The sequence below is a fragment of the Hyla sarda genome, chromosome 11 (assembly GCF_029499605.1).
Source record: "Hyla sarda isolate aHylSar1 chromosome 11, aHylSar1.hap1, whole genome shotgun sequence".
Lineage (NCBI taxonomy): Eukaryota > Metazoa > Chordata > Amphibia > Anura > Hylidae > Hyla > Hyla sarda.
Genome location: NC_079199.1, coordinates 13,311,210 through 13,324,660, shown reverse-complemented (window position 1 = coordinate 13,324,660; position 13,451 = coordinate 13,311,210). Strand labels below are relative to the sequence as shown.

Sequence of the window (13,451 nt, the reverse complement as noted above, 5' to 3'; positions counted from 1 at the left end):
CTAGAAAGGGATTGGAGTTATGTAATACCAGTGGCTGCACTGTAACGAGTAAGGTAAGTGCGTGTGCTTCTTAACTTCAGCAGCAGGATACAGATATCTGTTCAAATTTTTGCGTTATCTTTGTTGCTCGAGACAACAGCAATCTCTGGATACAGATTTGGCTGAAGTCCCATGCAAGTCTATGAGACTTCTGCCAAATCCGTATCCTAATCACTGTAGTCATGGCAGTCTCAAATGTTAACAGATAGTCTCCTGCTGAAGGGTGATTGAAGTTATGCTACAACTACCCTAACCCTGAGCATATGCATCAAGAACATGCAGCCTGGACAACCCCTTTAAAGGAGTACTCCACTGGCCAGTGTTCAGAAGTAAATGTTCCGAACGCTGTTTTTGCGCTTGTTTTTGCGCTGTGGGGGTCAGCCACGCCCCCTTGTGACATTATGGTCATGCCCCCTCAATGCAAGTCTATGGGAGGGGGCGTGACAGCTGTCACGCCCCCTCCCATAGACTTGCATTGAGGGGGCATGACCATGACATCACGAGAGGCATGGCCGAGTGCTGCAGCATGAAAACAGCATTTGGAACATTTACTTCCGAACGCTGGCTAGTGGAGTACCCCTTTAAGGGTTTCAACCTCTGAGATTTAATGTGTGAAATAGTTGCATGCTAGTTGACGATGGGGTGCTACAGATCCAGTTATACAAATACCCACTGTTTCCAGTTGATGAGATCTTCTCTCGATGAGAAGTACGAAATAGTTGCATGTTAGTAGAAGATATGGTTCAACCTATCTATTTCTTGTAATAAAGTGGAATAATTTCACGCCAGTAGGCGATATTGGTCACCTATCCAACCATATTTTTTAGATCCGCGGTCACTAGTAGGCCACGAGGAAAGACTAGGAGGTGTTCCCACTATAGTTTGGGCGCCAATGCAGACATATTTAACAGGGTGAGTTAGAGTCTCCACACTGCTGCCAAAAGAAGAGTCATCACCTATCACCGCACCAATGGTCTCCACTATCCAATCCTATTGATATTATATGGATCTAAGTGAGTGGTCCCACTGTGGACCTGGGTCATTGTACCCACTAGCTCTCAATGATTTTCTGTTTTCAGCCCTATCATTAATTTGCTTTGCCTGCATTATTATATCCCATGATGAACCCCGCATCTGCTGTTATTTTCAGGGGGGGAAACATGTTGGGATGGACGAGACATTTTTGGTATTTTGTAGAAAAAGAAGTTGCAGCACAGCACTCACCCTTTAGATGCCAAACGAAGTGAAGTTTATTTAATCTTCACTTCAGTACAGTGGATCGTAGATTTTCCTCTGCTTGAGGAAATTTTCTCTTGGGACCTCTTTATATTTTAAGTGAATACCCCTGCTTTAGACACATGAAAAATAGAAAAAAAACTGCAAAACCGCCCAAAAGATTTTATTTTTACCAAGTTGTGCCCTTTATATCCATCAATGTAACTTAATCATTTACCATTCAGCCAATGTTTATAGCTTCTCTCTGTATGTACATTGTGTTTAGAAATCCTTTTATGTAAAGTTTCCCAACTTTTCCACAAAAAATAAATAAAAAATAATTAAAAATAGTGTAGACCGTGCCACAGAGTTCAAAGAAATAACAGGTGACCTCAAGGCAATCCTTTCAATATGACCTTGCCATGTGGTACAGGAGAGTACACAGCACGTGACAGATACATATTTGCCAAGCAAGAAGAGCAAGAAGACCACACGTGAGTGCAAAGGTTGTCTACAGCTGGTTAACTGGCTGATTTTACATATTTACCTACAGATAATAAGGCTTATTGTGTTTTAACGATAACAAGAAAAAAAAGGAAAGAATGCCGGCACTGTAGACTCGCATATGATGGGGATCAAACACACTCGGGATGTGGAAGAGGTGTCGTTATGGGTATGGATGGTGGTGCTCACGTGGAAATTACAAGTCCATGACGATAGGAAAACTACAAGAAATATAACGGTGCACTCACCCGGTGAACCGGACTTCCAAACCCATACGAACATCCACTTCGGACTGGAGTGGGCAGGCGGCAGGTGGAACCGGGGGAGTTCAGATGGAGAGAAGCAGTATTTAGTTTCACGCAAAAGTTATTTGAAAACTCAGGTCCCTTTTTATAAAAAAAAAAAAACTTTACATAAAAAAATTCCACCCTATCTCTCAATAAATAAATTAAAAAAATCTTAGGTAGTGCAGATGATATAAGGTAGGTTAGGCCTTAAAGGGGCTGTCCAGGAATTGAAAAACAGACCTGTTTTCCTTGAAAGACTGCTCCCTGTCTGTCGTCACTTTGGGTGTGGTATTACAACTTGACTCCATTCACTACAGTGGAAATGAGCTGCAGAACCACACCCAACCTGGAGACAGACAGGGTGCAGTCTTTGAAAGAAATTATCTCTCTTTTTTAATTCCTGGATAACCCCTTTAAAGCGGTGCTATCATTTAATTAAACTTTTGACAATTTGTCTAGACATGTCAAAAGTTTAGATCACAGTGGGTCTCGCTGCAATGGGCAGTTTCAGCTGGGTGAAGTGCTTGGCAGTGAGCGCCTCACTCCCTTCCTGTCATTAAACGGCGACCTTATGGAGTGAAAAGGTCAGACAGAGCAGCTGAATTCTGTCCTTGGAGTTGTAGTTTTGCAACAGCGTGAAGCACACTGGTTGGGAAACGCTACGTTAGATAATCAACTGGTCTGCCAAGATCTATAGGTTTAACCCCTTTACGCTAAATCAGGTACATGTACATGATGATTAGGGATGACTTCCCGCATCATCACATACATGTGTACCTGATGGAAATAGACTGTCGAAGCGCCACCGGTCACTGTGACAGTTTATGGAGCTCAGCTGTGCTGCACAGCAGAGCCCCCCTGAAGCCGGCCAGGGACCAATCGCAGTGGTCCCCGGCCAGCAATCGCTGCTATTGGTCCGTCATTACAGAAGGAACAATAGCAGGGATCTGGCGGGGGTCTCCTGCTTCCTTCACTCCGCTGTCGCTTCACTGTATGAAGTGATCGGTGGTGAGGGGGGCCCCATCGTGGTAGCTGCGCTCCAATCCTGAGTTAACCCTGTAGACCCGGTGTCTCAAACTCCCGGCCCGCACCAGGGATCTGGAGTTTGTATCGCCAGACACCTGGGACATGACGTTCCGGGCGCCGGGCAGGGGATTTCTTGAGGCATTTAGCCCTGCTTCAGGCAAGCAGGGTTAAATGCCGGAAGACTTCACACACTTCGACAAACACTGCTACATGGGACTCGGTGCACATATGAAGGGGCAAAAAGTCTTGCCCCGTCATTAAACTGCTACTTACATCTGCCTGAGGGGACTTCCTGGCAGAGGTGCGTGCGGTGAGTGACGTCATCGCAAGTGCCACGCAGGGAAACCGATATCCTGCGCAGCGAGTGCGATGACATCACTTATAGCACGCACCTCCACCAGGAAGTCCCCTCAGTCAGATGTAAGTAGCATAGTCCAGGTGGGGAATCTGTGCTAAGGCTACCTAATGTGGGGAATCTGTGCTGCGCTACCTAATGTGGGGAAACTGTACTGCGCTACCTAATGTGGGGAAACTGTGCTGCGCTACCTAATGTGGGGAAACCGCTGCGCTACCTAATGTGGGGAAACTGTGCTGCGCTACCTAATGTGGGGAAACTGCTGCGCTACCTAATGTGGGGAATCTGTGCTGCGCTACCTAATGTGGGGAAACTGTGCTGCGCTACCTAATGTGGGGAAACTGTGCTGCGCTACCTTATGTGGGGAAACTGCTGCGCTACCTAATGTGGAGAAACTGTGCTGCGCTACCTAATGTGGCGAAATTGTGCAGCGCTACCTAATGTGGGGAAACTGTGCTGCGCTACCTAATGTGGGGAAACTGTGCTGCGCTACCTAATGTGGGGAATCTGTGCTGCCATACCTAATGTGGGGAAACTGTGCTGAACTACCTAATGTGGGGAAACTTTGCTGCACTACTTAATGTGGGGAAACTGTGCTGCGATACCTAATGTGGGGAAACTGCTGCGCTACCTAATGTGGAGAAACTGTGCTGTGTTACCTAATGTGGGGAAACTGTGCTACAACTACCTACGAGCCGAAAATATCAGAGTTCTGTGCTTAGGCTCTTCTATAGAGATGAATGGAGGACACGTGCTGACCCTGCTCCGCACCGCTATCTGAAACTTAACAAATCTCCCCCCCAGCAACAGGGCCAATGATCATGTTCCGAAATCCCAAACTTCTGCACTGTGAATGGGTCAACAAAAAACCCATTAACATCAATGTTAGATTCATACAGCAAAATTCCGTTCCGAAGTTTCCGTGTGAACATACCCTCAGGTGCATGGCCATTTTTTTACAAAATTTTATTATATTCACCTACTTCGTTCTCTGCATCTAAGCATTTCCATCAATTTTCGATTTATTTTTTTTTTGTAGAAAAAATTACCAATTCAATTAATTCACAGATGTTCTCACAAGAACTGAACATTTATTAAAAAAAAAAAAAAAAAAAAGTTTTGTGATTATGCTCTATTACAGTGCCCACTGAGAATTGGACGGGAAATTGTCCGGCTATTTAACCGTGCAGGAATTTGGCAAGGAGAGTTTTAAAATTTAGATAAATATTTAAGCAGTGAGATAAGGCTGGAATAGAAATGAAACAAATGGACGTCTCTGCGCACATTTCCAAACAGTAGAGATTTCAATACTGTGTTAATCATTACGTACAATAGAGAGGGAAATGAAATAAAGAGCGGCAGACGCCAAGCCCCCCAGTTTCCAGATTTGCGCGCGGCTCTTTCAATGAACCGGGAGACAACATCTTGATGCAATCATTGCGCTTCATTTACAAGGGGAAATGGTGCTGATTTTGATTAATCTCCATAATGTGTTTCTTATACATTATAAATATTTGGCACAGCGCACATGCAGTAAATTTGGAGGAAACATGATAGATACATAAATTTCGGCAGATAAGAAGGACTCGGGTCACCTTATCTGCCCAAGCAAATTAAAAATAAAACTACAAAAGGTCCTTAGGGAGATAAAGAGAAACGTTGGCTCAAAAAAAGTCCCATTTCCAAAGAACTTCTTACTTAAAGGGCATAACCGCAATTTCATAGTTATATAATTACAGTATTTGCATTGTAAAATACACAAATAGTCGCATTACTGTGTAAATAGACATCACAGACTGGTGGATACAGATATAGGGTGTAGGTAAAAGCTTGTGCAACTGGTGCAAAACCAAAGCTCGGGCCCCAACCCTGCACAGCCATAAGCTGTATGTGTACAGGGGTGATACAGTGCCCATGAGGGGCGTATGTATAGTATACAGGGGTGTATAGTATATGTATATATAGTATATGTGTAGTGTACAGTAGTGTACAGTAGTATACAGTATACAGTATCTATTTAGCTATCTATCTGTCTCATACCTACCTATCTCATATCTATCTATCTGTCTCTTGTCTATCTATCTCATATCTATCTATCCATCTATCTGTCTCATATCTATCTATCTATCTCATATATATGTCTCATATCTCTCTATATATCTCATATCTATCTATCTCATATCTATCTATCTATCTCATAAATATTTATATATATATATATATTTATCTATCCATCTCATATCTATCTCATATCTATCTATCTCATATATATGTCTCATATCTCTCTATATATCTCATATCTATCTATCTCATATCTATCTATCTATCGCATAAATATATATATATATATATATATATATTTATCAATCCATCTCATATCTATCTATCTATCTATCTCATACATATCTATTTATCTATCTATCTCATATCTATCTATTTATTTATCTATCTATCTATCTCATATCTATCTATTTATCTATCTCATATCTATTTATCTCATATCTATCTATCTCATATCTATCTATTTATTTATCTATCTATCTCATATCTATCTATTTATCTCATATCTATCTATCTCATATCTATCTCATATCTATCTATCTATCTCATATCTATCTATCTCATATCTTTCTCATATCTATCTATCTATCTATCTATCTATCTATCTATCTATCTATCTATCTCATATCTATCTATCTCATATCTATCTCATATCTATCTATCTCATATCTATCTCATATCTATCTATTTATCTCATATCTATCTCATATCTATCTATCTATCTATCTTATATCTATATATCTATCTATCTCATATCTATCTATTTATCTAAAAAAAAATTCAAAGCCAGTGCAGCACTCCGTAGTAGTGAAAAAATGTGAGTTTATTCCATCAGAAAATGTGACAAAGCAGCGACGTTTTGATCCTCTCCAGAATCTTTCTGATGGAATAAACTTAAATACGGAGCGCTGCACTGGCTTTGAATTTTTTGTATGCGTTGGAACTTTTGGACTTTTCAGTAGCTTGCACCCAGCATCCTTTTTTTCCCCTTTTTTTTACTTTGGGAGTGCTGTTGCTTTGTTTTTCTATCTATCTGTCTTCTATCTATCTATCTATCATCTATCAATTGATCTGTCTTCTATCTATCTATCTCATATCTATCTATCATCTGTCTTCTATCTATTTATTCATTGATTTATCTATATTTTATATATCTATCATATCTATCTATGAAACATACATCTATCTTTTATTTAACATATCTATATTTCTAATCTTTTTATCTCCTGTCTATCTACAGCAGTGTTTCCCAACCAGGGTGCCTCCAGCTGTTGAAAAACTATAAATCCCAGCATGCCCGGACAGCCAAGGGCTGTCCGTGCATGCTGGGAGTTGTAGTTTTACAACAGCTGGAGACACACTGGTCTGAAAACACTGTTGTACACATTGGCTACAATGAACCACAATGAACCATCAGCAGCATGTAGAAAATGTATCAAAGGAAAATTCTATCTCTTAAAGGGACCATGTCCTTATACCCCCCCCATCATTCATCCATTGACCTCATCAATAGCGCAGGGGCTTCAGTTTTCCATCTACGTCCTGAGGTCTTATAACGTGTCGGGCCTCCCTATTAAACCTAAAGCGTTCTTGGCTTTCCGACTTCCTACTAGTAAATCTGCAGGGTCAGCCAATCAGGGGGGGGGGGGGGCTCTGTGCGTTACCTCGAAGAGCCGCACTTGGCTCGCAGCGTTGGTGTTGGCGCCCTACGTTAATGTATGGAATCATCCAGTTAATGTAAATGCTTCATCGCCGCGTATCAGAAGTTTAATAAATAACATATACCCCCCCCCCCTCCCCCTCACGCCAAAATCTCAAACTGCGTCCAGAAATGTCTACAAATAAAAGAACAAGCGTACAAATGGGAATTGTTGACATAAAGCGAGATCCTGGGAACGGGGCATATGGATCGTGTTATAGCTGTAACATACATCAAACAGATTCCTCAGCGCTCCATGACTTCTCCCCTGTCCGAAATAAAATCACTCTCCGTATGAAATATCTGTCTCATTGGCATTAGACCTGTTAAAAGAGATCTTCCCCGGACAGGGGTCGGCGTGAAAAGATATATACATAATACACAGCAGCTAAGAAAATAAAATATGGACAAGACAACAACAAGGCCTTAGAGCAAGCATTATATAGGTATTATATGGTGTAAAACAGCATTTGGGGGCAAATTAAAGGGCTCTGAGATATTATCCCCAATGTTCTGTGACATTATCTCTAGTGCCATGACATATTATTTCTAAAGCTCTGAGATATTATCTTAAGTGTCATGATATATTTTTAATGCTCTGAAATATTATCTCCAATGCTCTGAATTATTATCTCTAGTGCCATGACATTATTTCTAATGTTTTGAGATTGTAACGGCTGGGGTAGGTGGATCCACTGAACTGTTGAGGAAGATGGCTTGGCCATACCAGGCAGAGTCTAAGGTGCCGTTGGTTTTCACCAGAGCCCGCTGCAAAGCGGGATGGACTTGCTGCGTTAGGCGGCACCCAGGTCACTACCCCTGATATGACTCGTCCCCACAGGCAGCCGAGGTATAACGTGGCACAGGTAGGATGAGGCACAGACGTAATCTGGATAGGCAGGAGGTCAGGACAGGAGGCAATGAAGCAAGGTCAGGTCACATAGCAGGAGGTCAGAAGGCAGACGGCACAGTAAACGTAGCATGGGATCAGATACACGGCAAGACTAGACACAAAATACGCTTTCTCTTGACAACTAGGGCACAAAGATCTGGCAGCGAGCCGCAGGAAGTGCCGGAACTAAATAGGGACTGTTTCTGCAAAGCACCAATTATTGGTGCAATGGCACTTTAAATTTAGAAGAGTTGGCACGTGTGCGCCCTAGGAGGTGGGGACGCGCGGGCCGGCAGGAACGGGCATGAGGAGAACAGAATAGGGCTCGCAGGCGAGCGTGCCCCTCAAAGGACAGAGGGAAATGGCCGGAGGAGGCAGCAAAAGGTGAGCAGCAGCCTGGGCTTTTCATGCGGGCATGTTCCGCAATGTGAACTGCGGCACTGCCAGGGACAGAGGGGGGAACGGAGAGAGCACTCGACCGGAGCGCGGGACATGGCAGCAGTACCCCCCCCCTTGGGTCTCCCCCTCTTTTTGGGACTTAAAAAGTTCCGAAATATGGCCCAGGATATTCTCCTCCTGCTCCCAAGATCTCTCTTCCGGGCCGAATCCTCTCCAGTCCACCAAAAAATAACGTCTCCCTGTCACAGTTTTCGTAGCTAAAATCTCTTTGACCTCGTAGACATCAGAAGACCCAGAAACAACTTTTTTTTACAGAACCGATTGATAACAAATGGCTTGAGAAGGGAGACATGGAAAGAATTCGGAATGCGAAGAGAAGAAGGCAGACAAAGTTTATAGGAGACCGGATTAATCCTTTGTAGCACTTCAAACGGACCCAGGAAACAAGGGCCCAAATTGTAGCTGGGAACCTTGAAATGGATACATTTGGAGGATAACCAGACCTTATCACCGGAAGAGAAGGATGGAGGAGGTCTTCTTTTCTTATCCGCTTGGGATTTCATACGGGAGGAGGCTTGAAGCAGGGAGCGTTGAGCCAGATGGACGTGAAATCCCGAACTAGTTCATCAACAGCTGGGATGCTTGAGGTGACTGGAAGAGAAGGCCGAGGATGAAGACCTTAGACAACAAAAAATGGAGAAGACTTCATGGCCTCAGAGTCTCTACGATTGTAGGAGAATTCCGCCCGGGGTAAAAGATCGACCCAGTCGTCCTGTTGGACCAAAGCGAAATGACAAATAAATTCTCCCAGAACTTGATTTACTCTCTCAACTTACCCATTGGATTGAGAGTGATATGAAGATGAGAAATCCAACATGATTTTTTAGACAAGAGCATGAAGCTCACCAGAACTTAGAGATAAATTGTACCCCGCAGTCCGAGATGATGTGAGACGGGAAGCGATGTAAGCAGAAGATATGCTGAAGGAAGTGTTTGGCCAGTTGCGGAGCAGATGGTAAACCGGGCAATGGAATAAAATGAGCTCATGGAAGAGGCAGGCCTGGCATAGAAGAAGGTGAAGAGACAGACTTAGGCTGGAGAGACCCAAGACAGTGATTTTTTTTGCAAAAAGGTCCCCAGCGGTTGACCTCACTAGATTTCTAGTCGAGAAGTGGAGAGTGACGTTGAAGCCAAGGAAGACCAAGAAGAAGCTCCGAAGTACAATAAGGAAGCACATAGAACTCAATCTTTTCCTTATGTAACACGCTCACTTGCATAATGAGAGGTTCAGTGCTGAATATCACCGTACAGTTCAGGTTTTCTCCATTGACAGAAGAAATGTACAAAGGCTTAGGAAGCCGAGTCACTGGGAGACGATGTTTATGGACCAGGGAGGCTTCAATAAAATCTCCGGCGGAACTAGAGTTCGAAAAGGCAGAAGCGTAGAAAGATGTCTTGGCAGGAGTATAAACAAGAACCGGCATGGTCAAATGAGGAGAGGTAGTATTCACACCCAGGGATGCCTCTCCCATGTGTCCTAGGTGCGAGCGTTTCCCAGACGTTGAGGACATATAGAACAGTCTTTGAGAAAGTGCTCCGGACTAGCACAATAGAGGCACAAATTCTCATTGCATTGACGGGCTCTTTACAGCTACATTAAGCGAGACCGATCCAAATGCATTGCCTCTTCGGCAGGAGGCAAAGGAGACAGTAGAGGTAGACGTTGGAACACGGGTGCCAGACGAGGAAATCGACAAGTTCGGACAGGTTCTCTTTCCAGATGAAGTTCTTCCTGCCTCTCGGCAAAAAGCACATCAATTCGAGTGGCCAAATGGATGAGCTCACTCAGGGTAGACGGGGGATCACAAGCAGGAAGTGCATCCTTGATCCTACTACACAGTCCTTTTTTAAATGTAGCACACAAGGCCTTGTCATTCCAAGCCAGTTCAGAGGCAAGGTGCGGAATTGAACCACCTAGTCACCAACGGAGGAGTTCCCTTGGAGGAGGTTCAGAAGTGCCGTCTAGGCCGAGGAGTTCTTCAAAGACATTGCAGAATTCAGGTGCAGGTTTGAAGACCCCGGATCATTACGATGCCAGAGAGGAGTAGCCCAGGCCAGGGCTTTACCAGACAGTAGACTGACCACAAAGGCCACTTTACCTTGCTCCAAATGCACAGAGTCACGAAGCCTCTACACAGCTTGGGATCTCCCTCATACTTTGAAGGTAAGGATAAATGAAGCTTGGACCCGGAAGAAGCTGCTGGCACTGAAGGAGACACTGAAGCTGGTTGCGGATGCTGTTGTTGCATCATGGCTGACAACTGGTTCAACTGTTGAGCCTGACATGAGAACTGTTGCGACTGTTGAGCAACGACGGTGGAAAGGTCCAAGACATCAGGCAGAGGCACACCAGTGGGATCCATGGCCGGATCTTACTGTAACGGCTGTGGTAGGAGGATCCACTGAACTGTTGAGGAAGATGGCTTGGGCCGTACCAGGGAGCGAGGTCTAAGGTGCCGCTGGTTTTCATCAGAGCCTGCCGTAAAGCGGGATACACTTGCTGCGGCAGGCGGCACCCAGGTCGCTACCCCTGATATGACTCCTCCCCACAGGCAGCCGAGATATAACGTGGCACAAGTAGGATGAGGCACAGACATAGTCTGGACAGGAAGGAGGTCAGGACAGGCGGCAATGAAGCAAGGTCAGGTCACATAGCGGGAGTTCAGAAGGTAGGCGGCACAGGAGCAAGGTCAGTATATGTAGCAAGGGATCAGATACACGGCAAGACTAGACACAAAATACACTTTCCCTCGGCAACTAGGGCACAAAGATCCAGCAGCGAGCCGCTGGAAGTGCCGGAACTAAATAGGGACTGTTTCTTCAAAGCACCATTTATTGGTGCACTGGCCCGTTAAATTTAGAAGAGTCAGTGCACGTGCGCCCTAGGAGGCGGGACGCGCATGCCAGCAGGAACGGGCAGGAGGAGAACAGAGTGGGGCTCGCAAACCAGCTTGCCCCGCAAAGGACAGAGGGACATGGCAGGAGGAGGCAGCGGAAGGGGAGCGGCAGTCCAGATTTCGCATGCAGGCACGTCCCGCTATGCGGACTACGGCACTGCCCAGGACAGAGGGGGACAGGAGAGAGCGCTCCCGGCCGGAGTGCCCGACCAGAGCACGGGATGTGACAGAGATATTATCTGCAATGCCATGACATATTATCTTATTGCCATTACATAAAATTTCTAATGCTCTGATATATTATCTCCAATGTTCTGTGATATTATCTCCAGTGCTCTGAATTATTATCTCTAGTGCTATGACACATTATTTCTAATGCTCAGAGATATTATCTACAATGCCATGAAATATTATTTCTTATGCTCTGAGAAATGATCTCCAATGCTCTGAATTATCATCTTACGTGACATGACTTATTATTTAATATACTCTGAGATATGATCTCCAATGCTCTGAATTATTATCTCAACTGCCATTACATATTATTTCTAGTGCTCTGAGATATTTTCTTACATGCCATGACTTAATATTTCTAATGCTCTGAATTATTATCTCTAGTGTCATGACTTATTATTTCGTATGCTTTGAGTTATTTGTAGTGCCATGACATATTACTTATAATGCTCTAAGATATTATCTTCAATGCTCTGAGAAATTATCTCCAGTGCCATGAAATATTTTTTCTTATGCTCTAAGATATTATCTCAAACATTCTGAGATATTGGGTCCAATGCAGATATGAGATAGATAGATAGATATGAGATAGATATATATGAGATAGATAGATATGAGATAGATAGATAGATAGATAGATAGATATGAGATAGATAGATAGATAGATAGATATGAGATATATATGAGATAGATATATATGAGATAGATAGATATTAGATAGATATGAGATAGATAGATAGATAGATATGAGATAGATATGAGATAGATAGATATGTGATAGATAGATAGATAGATAGATATAAGATAGATAGATATGAGATAGATAGATAGATATGAGATAGATATGATATATATATATATATATATATATATATATAAGCAAATACAAGCAAAAGAATCACAGCATCACACTGCCAGGACAAAGCTATACAGTGGTGCTTAAAATACAATGGTAATAGGTTACAGGTGGACCCTCATTTGTTGAAACCATCGTATGTTGAGGGACATGGATGCTCAATCATACTTGCATGTCCCCGCTGCCCCGGGCCGTCAGTTCACCGCTCTTCTGTCGCCGCTGCCCTGCGCCGTCGCTCTCCATCGCCATCATCACGTCGCCGCTCATGCCACCCCTATTGGACAAAGGGGTCGGCGTGAGCAGCGACGGCAACGCAGAGTGACCCCGCAGGGCAGCGGCTACAGAGGAGCGGCGAATTGACGGGCTAGAGCGTCAGGGACATGTGAGCATAATTGAGTGGGGCACATGTGGCACATAAATCGGCTATCCGGCGGCAGCTGAAGCAGTCAGCGTGACCTGGTAGCCATTTTTGCAATGGCCCCAACACACAGAAGCATCGTATGTTGATGCTGCCTTCAACATATGATGGCATCTGAGAATCCACTGTATGTTAAAACGATCGTATGTTGAGGCCATCGTATGTTGGGGGGAGCACTGTATATGAAATATCACATGTTTTACTTTGCAATACTGCTATGGTGAAAATAGAGGTTCTTAGCTTACCATTTGGCCAAATAGTGTGTACCATCCCACCACGATAATGTGACCTCATTTGGGATGGGCCCTACACGATGAATATGCCTTTACTAGGCTGCATTGAGCCTCAATATTTGGGCATGTAAGGTCTAGCACATGTCATATTTCACATATAGTTTAGCACTAACAGTGTGCTGCTGTTATCCTCTTGCTTGTATTTGCAATAGCTGGAGGCACCCTGGTTGGAAAACACTGGTGTAGACATAGTCATCAATGGAATGTAACTACAAG

The 13,451-nt window shown here is 43.8% G+C and overlaps 1 long non-coding RNA gene across 1 annotated transcript in view; it reads left to right on the top strand.

The window, feature by feature from the left end:
- Positions 1 to 13,451, top strand: part of LOC130295211 (uncharacterized) — a 63,329-nt gene that overhangs the window by 40,939 nt on the left and 8,939 nt on the right. The gene's annotated exons all lie outside the window — the stretch shown is intronic.